The following is a 16,980-nucleotide window of genomic DNA, read 5'->3' as shown; positions in this document are numbered from 1 at the left end:
TGATGATTATTCGCTGTGGATCCAGTTCCCGTACACTTATTTTAAGGTACCATTTTTAAGCGAGAAAGGCGATGCGATGCAAAAAAAAAACTAGTGTCAGTGTGCATAGGTTTATCATTGTATTTATCCTTAATAGGAAATGTTGAATTTACGATTGTTGTTCACAAAACTATTAGCTGTAAACACGTTTAAACGTAACTATACTGCACACAAATCGATACGGCAAACACGTCAAATGTGAAAAAAGAGCATTAACTATATGATAAAATACGCAAATGTAGCTGACGGTAAAAAAGAACATAGAAATAGAACGCTGCGCTAGCATCGCTTCACCTGTAAAAGGGTTTGTAGTGCTGGGATTGCTACCCGTTTGTGTAGGGTTTAATGGTTTTGATTGATACAGTTGTTTATTGTTTCACCATTTCAGTTCAACTTAATTTTCGAGTGTGATTTTCGGTTTTTCTGCTTTTAACCTTTCGTCTCTCGATTGGTGGATTCCGTTTGATGGCATCTTAAAATGTAGGTTTAGCGTAAGGTTTGTAATTGGACAACCAGTTGTAGATACTTTCAGTTTTAAGGCCATGGCGTATAGAAAGGAATAACACAACAGTTAATAATTAACAGCTGAATAAAACATGATTGAAATTTATTTCTCTTTGCTTCTTCAATTTTGTGATATGTGATAAATATAATTGTATTATAATTGCACTCAATGTTTCGTTATTCATTCAATTAACTGCACTTGCTAGATTTTTATAGATATTTTTAGTCATAATTGTGCGTCACAAGGCGTCTCCATTCAGGACTAACCTGTGTAAAAAAGCTTTAAATGCTTCTATGACAATTTCGTGGTTATGTTATCTGATTTGTAATTACTATAAATTGTAATAATAATTCTTTAAGAGCTGCGCGAAAAAATACACAAACAAAATACAAAAAAAAAAAAAAAACTGGTGCAAGAGAGTACGGCAACAAAACTTGTTGTAGAGGTCAAATGGACTCTCACGAAGTGCCATTCCGTCACATGGCGTTACGGCTAAAGAGCACTTTGCCTGGAAAGCGAAGCGAAAGTGAATCGCTCTTGCACAACGCACAGCCAGACGCTCTCGGCCATCACGACTTGTAGCCCGAACCTTGCACGAAGGAGATTGCCACGGATCCGCGATCCGAACGGAAGGATAAAAGGTCCTTGCCGATCTGAGCACCATCGGTAGAACGCGTTCGGCATCGCAAGTCAGCAGAACTGGTCGCAAAGCAGCGGAGTATAAAGCACTATATCGTGCCAGTTGAGTATGTTTTGAATACGCAGTGTGCTAAAGGATTTTTTTTGAGTAATAAAAGCTCAAAGAAGCTCAGTAAGAACAAAGCAGCAGTAAACAGTGTAATACAATCGAAAAGAAGAAACGCTGCAACGGTAGTAAAGGTGAAACGGTGCGACTCTGTGTGCGACTCTCTATTCCCAGCATAGCGTTTACCATAAATTGTATCATTTACGCGCGGGGGACCAAAACTGCGCAACGAAACGGGTCTGACGCCAGCTTGTGTGTGTGTGTATGTGTATTTGTGTGTGTACCAATGTGCGCGCCATTTTCCGTGGTTTGCCAGGCCTGGTAGCAGCAGGCTGTCAAAAAACGTGTACCTCCATCACAGCTGCGTGTGTATGTGTATTGTGTATTTGTGTACGAATGGAGAAAGGGATGGGAATGTGTGCGTGCGCGTACACCATAAGGATTCAAAGAGGTTGGCGTTCGAAATCGTGTACACCATCGTAGTGTACATAATCGTCTATTGGCCCCCAAAATGAAAGCAGGACAAAAAAAACGGTCAAAGTAATAAACGAACAAAAAGGAACCCGTAGTACACATATTATCGTGCGTGTGTGTTTCTGTGTAGTTGTGTGGATTGGTATTTTTTTGTTGTTGTTACTAAAACCCTGAATCCCTTGAAACAAGAGACGACTAATAACGCTGTTACTGGTACGTTTCAAGTGAAGTATGTTTCGGTGCCTTCACGTCCCGCACGGTGCGGAACAGTGGTTTGTGGCGTTTGTTTTTGTGTGCAAAGTTTACTATAACGTAGCAACAAAAAGGGAAAAACACAGAAAGGACGAACAAGCACAAAGGGAGCTTTTATCAGCGACATTAGCATGGTGTTTTGCTGCGTAGCGCAAAATCTCACGTGGCGCGTTAGCACGCGTACAGGTCACGCAAAGGACTGCACTGGATGAGGGGCGGGAGCGTCTGAAAGCTGTTCAGGGATGCTGCCCGTTGACGGCTCATTGACGGGAGGCGTTTTTAAGGTTTTGCTTGTGATCGTCCTGTGGCGTTGCGTTCTGTGACGCAATGTTGTCGCCTGTGCCGCATACCGTACCAAGATTAAATTCCATCCTATCCTGTGTCGCTACTGGCAAACCTTTTCTCCCTCGTCGACTCAGGCGACTGTCCGTTCTTGTACGTCTTTTTTTGTTGTTAGTTCCATTCCGGCCGTTTGGACGGAAGGAGTTAATTAAAATAAACTTATTTTACCACAGTGGATGTAAACGCTTATCGTCCGGGCGGCTGTTTCAGGCTTCTATCTTATTTAGCCATTTGCAGCTGTGCTGCCATTTTCTTCTACGTCCTTTCCTGTGTTAGTAATTCATCTAGGGCGATTGAATTAAACGGAGATGTGCAAATAATGGCTCTATTTTCCCGTCAGACAGTGACCTTTCGTTCGACGCGCCATTGCTTTGTTTATTTGAAAGGCAATACGACATTGTTCAAACTTCCTTTATCTTGTTTTGTGTTTTCAAATTAAAACTTTTTCAGTTCGTAACCATTCTCGACTGTTCTTGATTTAATTTATTGTTTTACACAGAAAAAAATCACTTTCCTTTCCCTATTTATGTCCTCCCCGATGGTACGTGAAAAGCACGCGTAAAAAGCAAGCATTTTTGTCGCATTTGGTATGCAGCCGGGCTGTGCTGGGTTTGTCGCCGAGGTCTGACAGAAATGGCGAGGTTCACGCACAACCCCCCGTCGGCGGAAGAAGATGTACGACGTCACGAATGAGTAGCCCCCACCATGGCGTACATGGTGTGCTTTCTTTTTTCGCGTCTCCTGCTTCATTTTGTCCTTCTACGCAAGCTCTCCTGGGTGGCAGGGAATGAAAAAAAAAACCCAACCACACTTTCACGTCGCCTAAAAGTGTCTCCGGTAAAGTGTGGCTTAACAACGGTGGATATACAAAGAAACAATGCTACTGATAGACCAATCTCGGCTAAAACCATCCCTCTAAAACAAGCGCTTTGCCCATCGGGCGTTTAAGGGGGTATACTATGGCTTTCGTTCTCTCACCATCAAGTAGAGACTTCATCGCGGCATTGGCGTTGGTGGTGCTAACGAAATCTGATGGCAATCGGTTGTCACCACTACCGGAGGCGCACTAGCGCATCACACGTCCCGCTTCTTGAAGACGTGGCCATGGGCAAGGTCACAATCGAGTAGCAAGCTTTCTGGTCAAATTTCGGATGAAAATTTGATCGTCATCGGCCAAGAGTTGGCTTGCGCGGCAAGCATCGTGTGACCGTGGTCTGGCTGGTGTATTATATTCCAATGCCAATGGTGCTGCGGGCGTTTGTGGCTTTATTTCTCGTCACTTTATTCCCCCCACATTTCGTTTGTGTGAGAAGGATTTAGTCCTTCAGCCCAAGACGCATGCTAAGGCGCTTGGAGCAATATTGCGTTTGTGTGTGTTTTTTTGTAAGAACAGGCGCTAGTATTGGAGTTTTTTGTCTACTTCAGCTTCGTAACATCTTCTCGGAAAATAAACGCACAAAAAAAAAGAAGAGCTTGGTCCGAGATACCGGCAAATCACCGTCGGAGTAAATTTTTCACTGTGCTCTCCGGCCCCAGTTTTGCTTTACTTTGCTGTTCACACCCCGGAAAACGGAAGCTTAAAAGCCAATGGAGAATAAATTACGGACGAAGCCTTTTTTCTTTATTGTTCCATCGGCAGCTGTGTGCGTGTGAGGTTGGGATTTTTCTCATTTTTTGTTTTTTGGGAGGTACAGGAAAGAGTTCCCATTGGCCAGTGGGCAAAGGGAAAATTGAAAATTTATAACCCTGTATTCCTTCGTGATTTAAATTGGGCTTGAATTAAGGAGCGAAGGAAGGACGAGTGTTTGCTTCATGTGTTGTCAGGATGAACAGGGACATTCTTTGGTGATTTAAATCAAATCATTAAATATGCAGCAGCTACTTCATCTTCGGTCCTCTTCCATCCTCTCTGCTTGTTTTTTTGTATCTATATAAATTCATGTTTCTTCGTCATGGTTTGTCTCTTTAAATAAATAAAAAAACAAAATGCATATAAACGTGCGACATAAACTTGCGGAACACTACGAAATACGTGAAACAACCATTACCAACGACAAAGTAATAATATGCCCCGGTTTTTCGTAGGCTGCATCCGTTCCCATCCCGAGGTGCACATTAACATCAATTTTCTTACGAAACAGTGATTGTGGAAAACTGTCAGCAGGTGTGCTCCGTAGTACCAGTACCGTTGATTGGAAATTTTACCGTGGAAAAGGACGGAACACGGTGGACGATCGAGCAGCGTGTGAAACGGCATTGTGGCCGAAAGCTGTACACACGGAACCGCTGGACACAGACACCGCATACAGAAGCGTACGCGAAAGGTAAGTAAGCCAACAGCCAGATGGAAAAAGTTTTCCCAAATAACCTTTTGTCCCTCTCCCAAACACCCGCTGCCACACACACGAGACACTTTGCGCGCACACAGGTAGAATAATAAGATTTGGGCGAGAGCTCAGGACATTAGATTGTTACTTCACTTCCTGTCACCGCTTGCCACGCCGACCGGGTAGGAAACTCCAGTAACCGGGGGTCGACTCGTTACTGCTGTCGGAACTTGCCTCCCGGTGGCATTATGCACAAGGTTTTATCGTCCCGCTGGCTTCCCACGCTTTCACCGGCAATTGCAGAGCTTGCAACTGCAACTGGAGGGACAAATTATGGGTCCCACAGCACAACACTTGAACGGTGGCTGGCTGGGTTTTGCTTTAAAGGGTTGATTTTAACCATTTTTCCTGTTTATCGTTAGTGTGCTTACCGGGGCTTTTCCCTACGGTGAGCTTTGAGGTATGAACGTCTAGTGATGGGCAGAGTCGGATCAATCGCGAACTCCATGAAACTCCGGTGTAGGTTACTGGTTAATTCTGACCTTTGTTGAACGGGAGTTGAAGATTCTTGATTAATTGTACGAGAAAATGCTTGGTTAAAACATGTAGAATATCCACAAAGAAATCGTAGCAAAAGTTTGAAAAAAATTATGAAAAGTTAAGAAAAACTTTGGAAACTCCCATCATGAAGTTCTGAGAAATATTTGGGATACTGATCCAAAACCCTTCATAATCCTCAAGAAGAGCTTTGAAAATCCTCAATCTATATCTTGAGCGAAGCGCTAGAATTCTCTGGGAAATTTGCTGTTGCATTATAGAGATGAGAAATTCTGTGTAAAAATGTCTCAAGAATTCACAGAAAAATTTTCGAAAAACCTCTGGGAAAGTTCCTGAAGACGTAGTTAACAACGATTGATGTCGTACAAATTGAAAAACTTGAAAAGATTATCGAGATAGTTTGAGACATACCAGACGAGACTGTAGTGTTCGCAGTAGTCCGGAACAGTCCGAACTATTCGGAGTGGTCTAAAGTAATCCGGAGTTGATTCCGCAATTGTTTCATCACCGGGGCATCTGAGTGGTTTTCGTGGGTTGGCCATCACTAGAAACCAACTAACGGATATGCCTTTTTTATCACACCAGCTGGGGACAAACGGTATGACCGAAAAATCTCATCCCTCACCGTGGGTGAGGCTGTAATGGTTCTCGTTTTATAGTTGCTTCCGTTTGCACCGCTGCTTCGTAGCACCATGACTCGGCTCGGTCGGGCATAAGTTTGTTAATTTCCCCCCTCAAACGATGTGTACTGTAATGATTTTCATTAAAACCATCGCCGGGTTCGGTCTTTGAAAGCAGCAAGCGGAATAGTTTGGTGTGACTTTGTTGCGGTGTTGTTAGTGGATCGAGTTGAGGAAAGTTTTATAAGAACAATTTACGCGATTTAGTACGATCGTGGATGGTCATGAACGCTGATGATGGAAGAAGATTGCTTGCTTTAGCGTGCGGTACTGGAGGATGTTGTGGCATTTTTGCTTTAAATAGTAGAACAAGTTTTAAACGAGTGACAGTCACGCCCAGTAAAATGTGCGCTGAATATTACAACATGGCAAAAACTTTCACTAACAGTAAATTTGAGTAATGTCCGGAAAGTTGGAAAAGCTTTATAGTGTCCGTTTCCGTAACGTCAGAGAAGGCTCCCCGAATGTTGAATCATAGATGCTACTGCTACGAAACATGGCTATGCTTTCAACTATCAACCGACGCCGTGTCATACCTTCGTTCCCGTTCGTACTAATTTATTGACTTACGATCATGCCCGCGCGTTTCGCGACCATTTGCCTCCCAAGAACGAGATGAGAATAGAGATTTCGCATCGGAACCATGCTGACAGCTGACTGTTTACACTTACCGTACGGTGTCGGAACCGCGGATGATACGCGTCGCCATCAGATATTCGGTTCGTTCGTTACCGGGAACGGGAGGTGCCGGTGGCGCAAAGGGTTAGTAAATGACATTGATTAAATTTTCAGCATGCGCAAAACATGCAAGCACGATGCATCGCCGAGATGCATCCTCATCGTTGTACCATCAACGGCAAAGTGCAAGGCGCGATGACAGACTGTTATCATCAGCACATTTGATCGTGATTGGAATCCACTTTTTTTCAGACACATTTCGGACCTTAAAATGGAAGAGTTTTGGGGAGTTATTCAATAAATGTTTATAAAATTAAAGGTTTATTATTATAATTTATTTTCCGTTTATTATTAAAAAAAATCGTCAACATTTCCGTAATCAAATTAATTTTCTCACACTTTCAGAAAGAATGTTAATAATTTAAGACATATTATTCAAAATTGATTTTTTTATCAGAGTATCTCATTTAAGCGAACGATACGCTTCAATTTCATTATTAATATAATGATGTATTGCGACACATCAAACAAAAATGGAGGTTTAAACCACGTTCCTACCAGCCAAGGGTTAATGGTTGGCCAGGGTACACGCGTGACCAACCGCTACGCTACGTGCACTTGCTTGGGATGCGTCGAATGTTTGCGGTTTTTTTTTTATCAGACGGAACTGGGGGAAAAGTTCCTGATCATCGCATAAGCGCATAAACGTGACATCATCAAACATCGAACCAGGACGCTTCATCGATGGCACGCCACGCGTGCTTTATGGTTGATAATTTATTGCCTTCGGTTTTCGCCCGTAGCTGCGTGGGATGCATCGTCCTGGGGGCGACAACAGCATGGTTTCCATACACCTTTCCTGCTTGCTGATAAGTATGATAAATGCATGTCTACAGCAGAACGGAAGCGATGAGAGTTGACATGCCGGCGAGTTATTATCGGGCATAAAAACACAACCGACCGGCTTTAAACAACCAACTCGATAGCAGATTAAAATTTATGCCAGCAATTAAGCGCATTCAATAATGGTCTGCATCGGACTGAAACACCCAAAAAAAAAAAACCAATGTGCAATCCGCGCAATTGTGCGTGGAATAACACTTCACTGTGAAGTGGTAAATTGCGCCGAAAGTTTCCCGGGAGAGTGGTACACCCAAAATCCAACGCAAAAACCCGAACTGCGTACGGTGGTTGAAAACCGCCGCTAATAGCTATCGTTAGATTTAATTATGATTGCGAAAACTAAAGCAGCACCAGCGCGAAGTGCAGCTTGTGCAATGTTATTGAATTATAACCTCACTGTGCCGATGGCGCCACTATTCGCGCTCCATCGAACAAGTTGCACCTTGTGTGCGAGTGATGTGCGAGCAGAAAGAACATTTAATGTGATTTAAAGAGGGGTTTGGGTGGAGGGGAAGGAAGGGGAGAGGGACAAATGTACTTGGGATAACGACATTATGAAATGAGCTTCGCATAGTGGCACATGTTTCCGGTGGTACGGCGATGATGATGGTATGAAATAATTTTAATTGAAAACTGGTCCATTTGTGTGGGAATTGTGAGGAATTTGCGCTTTGGTTTCGTGGCTACCTTTGGAGTGGTATTTAACATTTTCAGGTGAGTTAGTGTACAAAGAACTGTCAAACCATCACGCGGCATAATTCAAGTGGCATACTTTTATCACCTGTAATTGAAAATTCTAGCAACGCTTGTTAAGGAGGAAACGACTTGCCGTTTTACAATTTTCCCGGTCGGACCGTTTACGAGCAGACGGTAACAACAGTATCCATCCCTGGGGGAACGTTTGCTTCCCTGTAAAATGCATGCGATGGGCCGGCTGGATCGTTTCTTATCATTTCGCTCATTTTACGCAAAACATCAAAGGGAATTGGGGAACTATTTACACACCCCAAGGCAGCCGCTTTCTTCTTCGAGTCGGTTGTAGACGCTCATCGTTTAATGATGCACAGCCGTTGCCGTTACGGTAGCGTTATGAGCTTTGTGGTTGTTGGCTGTTGCCGTTTTGGTGAATTTATTAAATAGTTTGATTGCAGTGAGCTTTTCCTGCGGTACGTGGTGGCAAATTAAAATTCTGGTTTATTTAATTGTAGGTAACAATGGGAATTTTAACCTTTTAACCATAAACTCTGTTTAGATTAAAAATTTTCAAAGACTAAGATTTAATTCAAAGATTTAAAGAAACATACTCATAACGAATTCAATTGTTATTAAGTTAGATGATAAGTAATTGTAGAGTTTTTCTCTCTTTCTTTCTTCGTGGAAATCAGAAAACTTTGGTGTATTTTTTATAGCCATATAGCTGAGCAATTTCAAAAGATTATGCCGCTTCATTCGATCCCTTTGCTTCTTCTTTCTTCAAAAAATTGAATGATATCTCAAGAGTTTTATGTTAAAACCAAAGTGTATGAAGACCAGGTAGTCTCATCCCATATAAATTAACAACTAAACCCATGAAAACAATAGATTTCGACCCGACGGATGAAAACAAAGCTTGTTGAAATTGCACAGGAGCATATGTAGTAGCCATTGATCGCCTCATCAAAGTTATTAGTATGTGATCTGCCCGAATCGAATCGAATTATCTGCTTGTAAGTTCTCTCAAAATCGTCTTTCTGTGTAATTGGTATTATACGAAGTTATATTTAAGGCCCTGCGACTTAATTTCTGTAACGTACTTGGTCACGAAAGTGCTGGGAGAGCTGGATTTGGATCGATGGAGGCTGATATGACTAAAGTACACGGGATAGAGCGGAGGGACTCGCAGGCAAAGTGCATTAGTGCGATCCGAAGAAAGTAAAACGGATATTTAAACATGCTAAAACATGCATTCGCTTCCATATTTATGTTATCCCTATGTTTTAACAATTGGTTTTGCAATCATGTTGCATTAGCATGCGTGTGTGTGTCGATGTTTTCGCCTGTTCTGTCAAATGTGACGTTCAATTTTGATTAAAAAATAGGCTATGAGACCACCTGGCATTTCATGCACTTTGGGTAAAGCTGTGGATATTATGTAAAATTCCACCCAAGATATGTTCTGCTGGAAACTAAGAACAAATGAATGTTTAGTGGGATATCCTGCGACTTATTTATTTCCTAATTTACTCGTACTTATTGTGACTTATGAATATAAAATTTGTCCCTAGTTTTTCTGCGGTTTTTATTGTAAAACTTAGTGTAGATTGTTCAGTGCCATGTCGTTCAATATTGTCTTATAATTACACATGTCGTCTTACCAAAGTTAGTTACGCGCTAGAAAATGAATACAATTAATGTAGAGTAGGTGGAGAACTATACATCTATTACTAACTCAAGCAACATTCTCAAGGACTCTTAACTTCACATAAAGGTAAATCTCGTCTAAACGGACCTTAATACCTCGATTGCTGACATTACCGTATTTGAAGGTAATTATTTATTTATAAAAGAAAAATGTGTCCAAAACTACACCAAGTTCTCCTTCGAATGGTTGGATATTGTAGACCTACGGTGGAGCATAAGCATAACCACCATGGGCCATACCATACATCACCATACATCACCATACGAATACGACTGAGCTACCAAGAACCTTTAATAATTTGCCCAAATTAGCATAATTAATTACATGTACGAATACGACGTTACGACTCGTGCAGGTTTTGTGCCCCACGAATACGTGTGCCCCCAAAGAAGATAAAGCAAAATGGATGTGATTTCTTTTTTCTTAACTCTTTAGAAGTATGTGTTCTTTTTTTGGAGACCAGCGTAGGCATCTCCATAATTATTAAGTTAATGTTAAATGTTTAAAGTGTAGGGCTATAAGTAGAAGTTACGGTTATGATTACACCATTAAGATTGTTAAGCAGTGGTTGATATGAGGCTTATATTTTACATTTATATGGATCATGCTACTGGGCCGCCCTAAATAGTTAATCATATAAGTTAATCTTAAACTTACATTCAACCCTAGCACAAAGCTATAAAGATGAATGCCTGCTATAACTGATTGCTTTTAGTTAACTTCAACCTACTGTTATGAACTCACGTGTTGTGTATGGTTTGGTAAAACAAAATCAATCTCTTGCAACAGTTGAATAATGGATGTGTGATTCAATACGATTAGCACCAGTGATAACAACCAGTCACAATAGCAATACCCGCCGTTAAATCAAACGTGTGACATCCGCTTTCCAAAAAACCCATAAAAAGGTTGTTTAATGTCATTCTTGCCAACACTGCACTGTTTTCCCCCCCGCCCCGTACATATCCCGAGGTTAAGAAAATAATGGAATGTGATCCTTACCGGCAAGGGCACGATAATGAAACATAAACATTCCACGTGATATTGGGACCGATTGCCGCTTCGGTGATATACCCGTGGGTTGCCCGTTGGCTTGATGAAATGTGTGTGCGATGTGGCGTACTTTTTTCTCTCTCTCTCTCCTTTCTATTAGCGACAACGGGAACGATTGCAGTAATCGTTTAAAATTCATTTTCACACCGGTTTGAATTTTATTGACTGGCAGCGTGCAAAACCGAGCGTATTGAATTTCGATTTTACATTATTAACAACTCATTACTTTCGCTTAAAGCGCATCAGTAATACGGCCCCTCGTTAACCGGATGGTTTGTGCATTGATTGTAACGACTTTTCGAATCTACCGTAACGTACGATAAACTCGTTTGAATAAGCTTGCTGGGTTGTAAAGGAATGTCATACGGAGTTGGCCAAAGTGCGCAAGAAAGAGAAAGCGATCGATGACGCGAATGCGATTATGGATTGGTGAACCATGGTTCCTTATTTTTTTAATCACACGAAAGCAAGCTTACATGAGAAAAATGCACACCCGTGCCTACTATCGACATCGTTCCACAATCGAATGAACTGTTTTAATAGCATCTTAGCCTTTCAGACGGACATTAACACTTACTGTTAACGATTAGCAAACGTTTGATAACGGCGGGGTGCTTTTTTCTCGTTCCTTGTTTGTACGCTTGTATATTTCGTGCATTTATGTTTCTCCTTCCCGTGGCATGTGAACCTGCAATTGAGCTGCCAGTGCCAAGACCGGCCCGGACACCAAACCCATCGGGGCAGTGATTTTGATAGCGTGCATCACGCCACACGTGAAGGAAAGAGTTGTCGGCACTGCCGTTCGTTAGGTTTCCGTCCGAACATGCCTAGCCACCTTGCTACGGAAGATTGCACAGCAAGTGCTGCACAGCATTAACACTTCATCCGTAAGCTACGGAATCTCGGCTACATCAAACGCGTGCGCTCCGGCGATGGAGGCGCCTGGTCGCGTTCAACAAGTTACCGTGCGGTGGGCCGCTGTGGGATTTAGGTGGTTCCGTACCGTAGGGCCGTGTGTACAGTACAGTGGTCCCGCATATAAATGCTACTAGTGAAGGGTTGTGTGCCGTGTGAAACCCACCCGGTACGGTGGCCCATCCCATCTAAGGGTGGGCTTATGAAAAAGGGGCTAATATTGACCGGACTAACGATGACATCAAAATGTAAAGTGAGGGTTTCTATCCGAACCATTCGAAACTTCCCAATCATTGTAAGAGGTTTAGCAGTGAGGATTAAAATTGTAGGGTAGCACTAATGGCCGTGTATGTACACGTTAACTACGTTACAAGTGGGTGTATTCTGTGCAGAATTTAAATTTCTCAAACAAGCGGAGCTTTAATTTATTATTCAACCATTGCGACTGCTTGGGGCTTTATTTGCATATCTACAGTTACTTCAAACGTTTTAAAATTTGTTGTTCGAAAAAGTGGAAGGTTCAAGATTGTTCAACCGTTTAGTCGAATGTCATAACAAACATGTGTTGAGTTGAGTTGGGCGAACACCTTCGACACCTTCCAGAATGTAAATACAAACAGTTACCCTTTAGAAAACCCGCTCTACGCCTATCTGTTTTGTACAAACACTTTAAATATTAATAAGATAAAGTTTTCTTTCCCATAAGCTAACCGTACTTGCGCCTTTTCTAGCAGCGATTTTTACAGCACTGTGCGGATAAATCGATTGTCGTTCTGTTTTGCAAACCAAAACGTACCGCTCACCCCGGTGGCTGTTGTGTGTGTAAATAATTTTGCTTATTAGCCATGCAAATCAAGAACACCTTCTCGTACCGATGGCAGCACGCTGAGAAAAAAAGCGACTCCGCACCGTACATTACGTTTATCTGTGTGCGAGAAAGTGCCTGTTCAGCACGGCCGAGGAAATAAATACAGCGTAGCAGTAGAGTGGAGAAAGGAAAAAAATAATTTCATCCGTTCCGATTCTGTGGAAACTCGTTTTTCATTTATTTGGTGTGCTTGGTAAAAGGTTCTCCGGGGCGGCTCCGTGCTGCGTTATTGATCCGCCAGATACGCTACACAGCCTGATGGCACTCGCTCTTATCGCATTGGTGGCAAGGCGAGAAAGCTCGAGCAGCTTCGTGCCACAGTAATGGAGTACGAAATAATGAACCGAAATGTAATGGACTCATTTGCCTAACGTTTATTGAGGTTGGAGATTTTTCTGTGGTTGAAGTGCTAAATCGAATTGCTGTTGGTAGAAAAGACAGAAGTAAGTATTGTTCTATGTTTCATGGGCAGGTTCCAAATAACCTTTTTTTTTTAATGTTAATTATGATATTACACCACATCGTATCACAAAATTGCTACAAAATTGCGTATTCCAAAATAAACCCTTATTAAGCCATAAATAAACCATTATTAAGCTGCACGTTCATATGGAAGGATGCTTATTACAATTGAAGATTAAAATTGGCCAACAAAAGCTATCCTTCTTTTTATTGTTGAGTGCTTTTTAGAATGATATGCTTGCTTACACGGAGCTTTTAAAGTTAACCCACACAAAAAACACCCCGTTTCCCCTTTGTTAGTTCACTTATCATGTGGGAAGTATTGGTGATCGCTTTCCATCCCGTAACCCGCTCCAGCACTTAAGCGAATGATAAATGACAACAATAACCTTTTTCCGAGGTGGAAACGGAATCCAAACCGCAACCAACGAAACAAGCAGCTGAAAATAAAAAAGGACAAAAAGCAACCGAAACCGATCCATCCACTCTCGCACTTCCGTTGCGTAACGCTCATGTCAACTTGTGCGGTCGGTTACCCCGGTCGGCTTTTGCATATCAATCATAATAAAATGGCGCCCGGCTGTATCCATTCATTCCGTGGCATTCCGTGCGCAGCTGGGGGGGAAAAAAAAGGAATCAGAGGAACTTCCTGCTTGTGCTGCCTTCATCCCGTTCCTCGTCTTCCAAATGCTGCTTCAAGTACGGTGACTTGACGCTTTGAAGCTTCGTTTCAAATGTATTTTACTCACCTGGTGCCGCTTCGAATGAATCATTGCGCTGGCGATGTGCTGCATTCGTTCGGGTTTGGAAATAAAGCCGAATTGAGTAGAAATTCATCCGCAAAAGGTAAAACGCAGCTCAAGATTCCATTCCCCACCAGGGGGAGGGTATGATACCGCGAACCAGATTCCTTTTTCCTGGATTTTTATTCAAATTTCGTATCCATAAATGCGCGGGGGGAAATGTTGATCGAAGCGAAAGAATAAATTTCTAACAAGCAAGCGAAAGGATCAAACGAAGCAAGTTCGCTACAGAAAAAAGACGAAGCGTACTTCGTCAAATATTATTCTCCCCAGTGGTATTTTCCACTATTTTATTCATGCTCTTCTCAATCGACATGTCTCGTTACAATTTCCGCCACGTGGCAGGAGCTGAAGTGGAGCTTCAATTTTTCTGCAGCTGAAAGCTTCCGGTACACGTTACATTCAGCATCGAAATGCATCGGCAGCATACAGCCCGTTGCATGGCGATGCAACCAACAGAACCACCAGACCAGCACCAGAAACATCATGGTTTATTTTATGCACGTTTTATTCGTGAGTTCCCGGTCGGTGCATGGCCTGCATCAACAACCAGGCAAGCCTGTCGTGCTGGTAACATGGCACCGTCCCTACCATCGCTCACAATGACTCTTTTATAACCGCTTCAAGTGCTTACCGTACCGACACACTTGCCGCGTGTCTCCGTGTGTGTACGGAGCGAAAATTGGGGAAGTTATTTTGCTCGGGCATTCTTTTTCAGGGCCCATTGTTTGCGCAGCCGGGCGGAACGAAGCGGCCACTTGAACTGCAGCTGACTTATGCAACAGTGCTCTTTGGGGTCTGCTTCAATGTTGTCGGCCCGAGATACATTTTGCCAGACATTCCTTCGGCCAGGCTATAAACAATTCCACATTTTACTGATCGTGATGGGTAATGTAGGTCGGGGCTTTGGAACCACCATCTTCACAAACGCGGACGACACTGTTGTGGACGTTGTCAGGGGTCGGCAATCTGGTTTGAATGCAGGATTTAGAAAATTTTATCAATTTTAAATACATTTTTTCATAATTTGTGGTTTTAGCAATATCTAGAAATTTTTTTCATTCAATATACCGACATATTACGAGGTTACTGCCCATAACACACAAACTCATTTCTATACTAAAATAAATACAGTGGAACCGCGATTAACCGGGGCCTGGTTAACCGGTGGGTTGATTATCCGTGTGCTATTAATGACAGTTAGTAAAATAGTTTTGACTTGTTTACCCTTTTAATCCGATTGAACCCAGAGAAACTTGATATATAGAGTTTATCAAGTTAAACTTCTTGAAAGATTTTTTTTATTGTTTATAAACTATAACTTTTAGTATTAAAAGAGCAAAGGGCCTGTCATCCGTGAAAATCGATTAACCGGCATGCGACCGGTCTGCAGTTGCCCTTCAGTTGCAGTCTTCTATTGAATGTTGGCAGTGATATGATCATGATATGACTGTAAAAGACTTCAATTCCTAAGGAAATCCGTCATCTCATCGAGGAAAATACTGATACATATTTTACTGATAGCCAAATATTGGTATACTAAATTAAAGGTCAACCATTTTATTATGTAAAGAATATTTCAATATCCGCCTAGAAAAGCACTAGATTTTGTTTTTTCTCTCAATATCATTATGAATAGCAGGTAAATATTTCCCACACTTTCAAAACTATTTGTCAAGCCCTGAACTCTTCCTAGCGTTGAGCAAATGTTAACGAACCAGCATTATGGTGCTTCCATTGTAGATTAGCAAAACCGGGTAACGGAGGACAAAATTGAGCTGTTCGAATAGACGCTAAAATATGGCACGGAGTGCCGCAACAAAACCCACGGTAGAGACGTAGCGAAAAGTTCCTCGACGTTCATACGCTTCGCCGCATTCGCCAAAACCCATTGTCTAGCGTGATTCTTGGCGTACGATAGGACTCCACTTTCGGGACGGTATCATAAATTGAGGAAAATAATTCACTCCCAACGTTGCCCCGTAGAGGCACTCACTAGGACTGCCTTACCCTGTCGCTCGTTGTGTATGCGTGCTTCATTCACTTAACGACAGGCGGTCGGTTTCTTCCAACACGGATACGACTTTTGGACTGTTTACTGTTTTTTGTCCATGGGGGTAAAAGTTTTCCCCCAGCATGTTTCACCAGACGACCAACAAATGCTAAATAGTTATTGCAAGCCCTTTTCTCATCGTGCCCTGGAATCGGTTGGAACTTTTATCCTCACTTTCGACAGCCCTTTGAATTGCGTTTCCTCTTCCGGGCTGTGGAGACAGCAAAGGGTTTCCTTCCGGCATTCCATCATTGTCTTTCGGACCCGGACGAAAAGTTGTGTTCAACTATTTTAACACCTATCCTTACCGGGTGGCTCTGTGCCCCGTGGGTGAAATGCGAGGGTTCCAACCAAATATCACATCCAACGTATCACGGAACAAACAAGAGGTGGCAAGAGCTTTGCTGGCAGGACGTCGCATGGATGGGAAAGCATGGAATAACTTCTGCAGTAAATAGTTGGCAGGACCATTTGTCGACTCATCGTGATGGGAATGTTATGCACTTGAGGGTGTTGATGGACTGCGTTGGGCTTGAGGATGGAAAATTTACATAATTAGTATAAAAGTTAAGAAATTAAATTTTTATATTTAAAGATTTCGTGTATTAGCAAGAAATTATGTGCAGTTTGGTACTGTTACTTCACAGCAATATTCGCTACATATGAAGTAATGTGATGGGAGATATTCAGGGGATTTCATGTCTCAGGATGACAGGTTATTGACAGGTTGGATACTGATTCAAGTTCGTAGGTTATGGGAGAATAACTTTGTAAAAACAGTCTACGACGGATGAAAGGCAGAACTCTTCAAGATAAAAAGAAATACAATTAGGAAGAGTGGAAATGGAGTGTAGACTAGACAGTGCTTACTGTCAAGACTTTACAGTAACAAGCGATGCTTACAACATCTTGTCCTGAAAGA

The sequence above is a fragment of the Anopheles marshallii genome, chromosome 3, assembly GCF_943734725.1.
Source record: "Anopheles marshallii chromosome 3, idAnoMarsDA_429_01, whole genome shotgun sequence".
In the NCBI taxonomy this organism is placed as follows: Eukaryota; Metazoa; Arthropoda; class Insecta; order Diptera; family Culicidae; genus Anopheles; species Anopheles marshallii.
The sequence above is the reverse complement of the archived record's forward strand: the minus strand, read 5'-3'. Positions refer to the sequence as shown.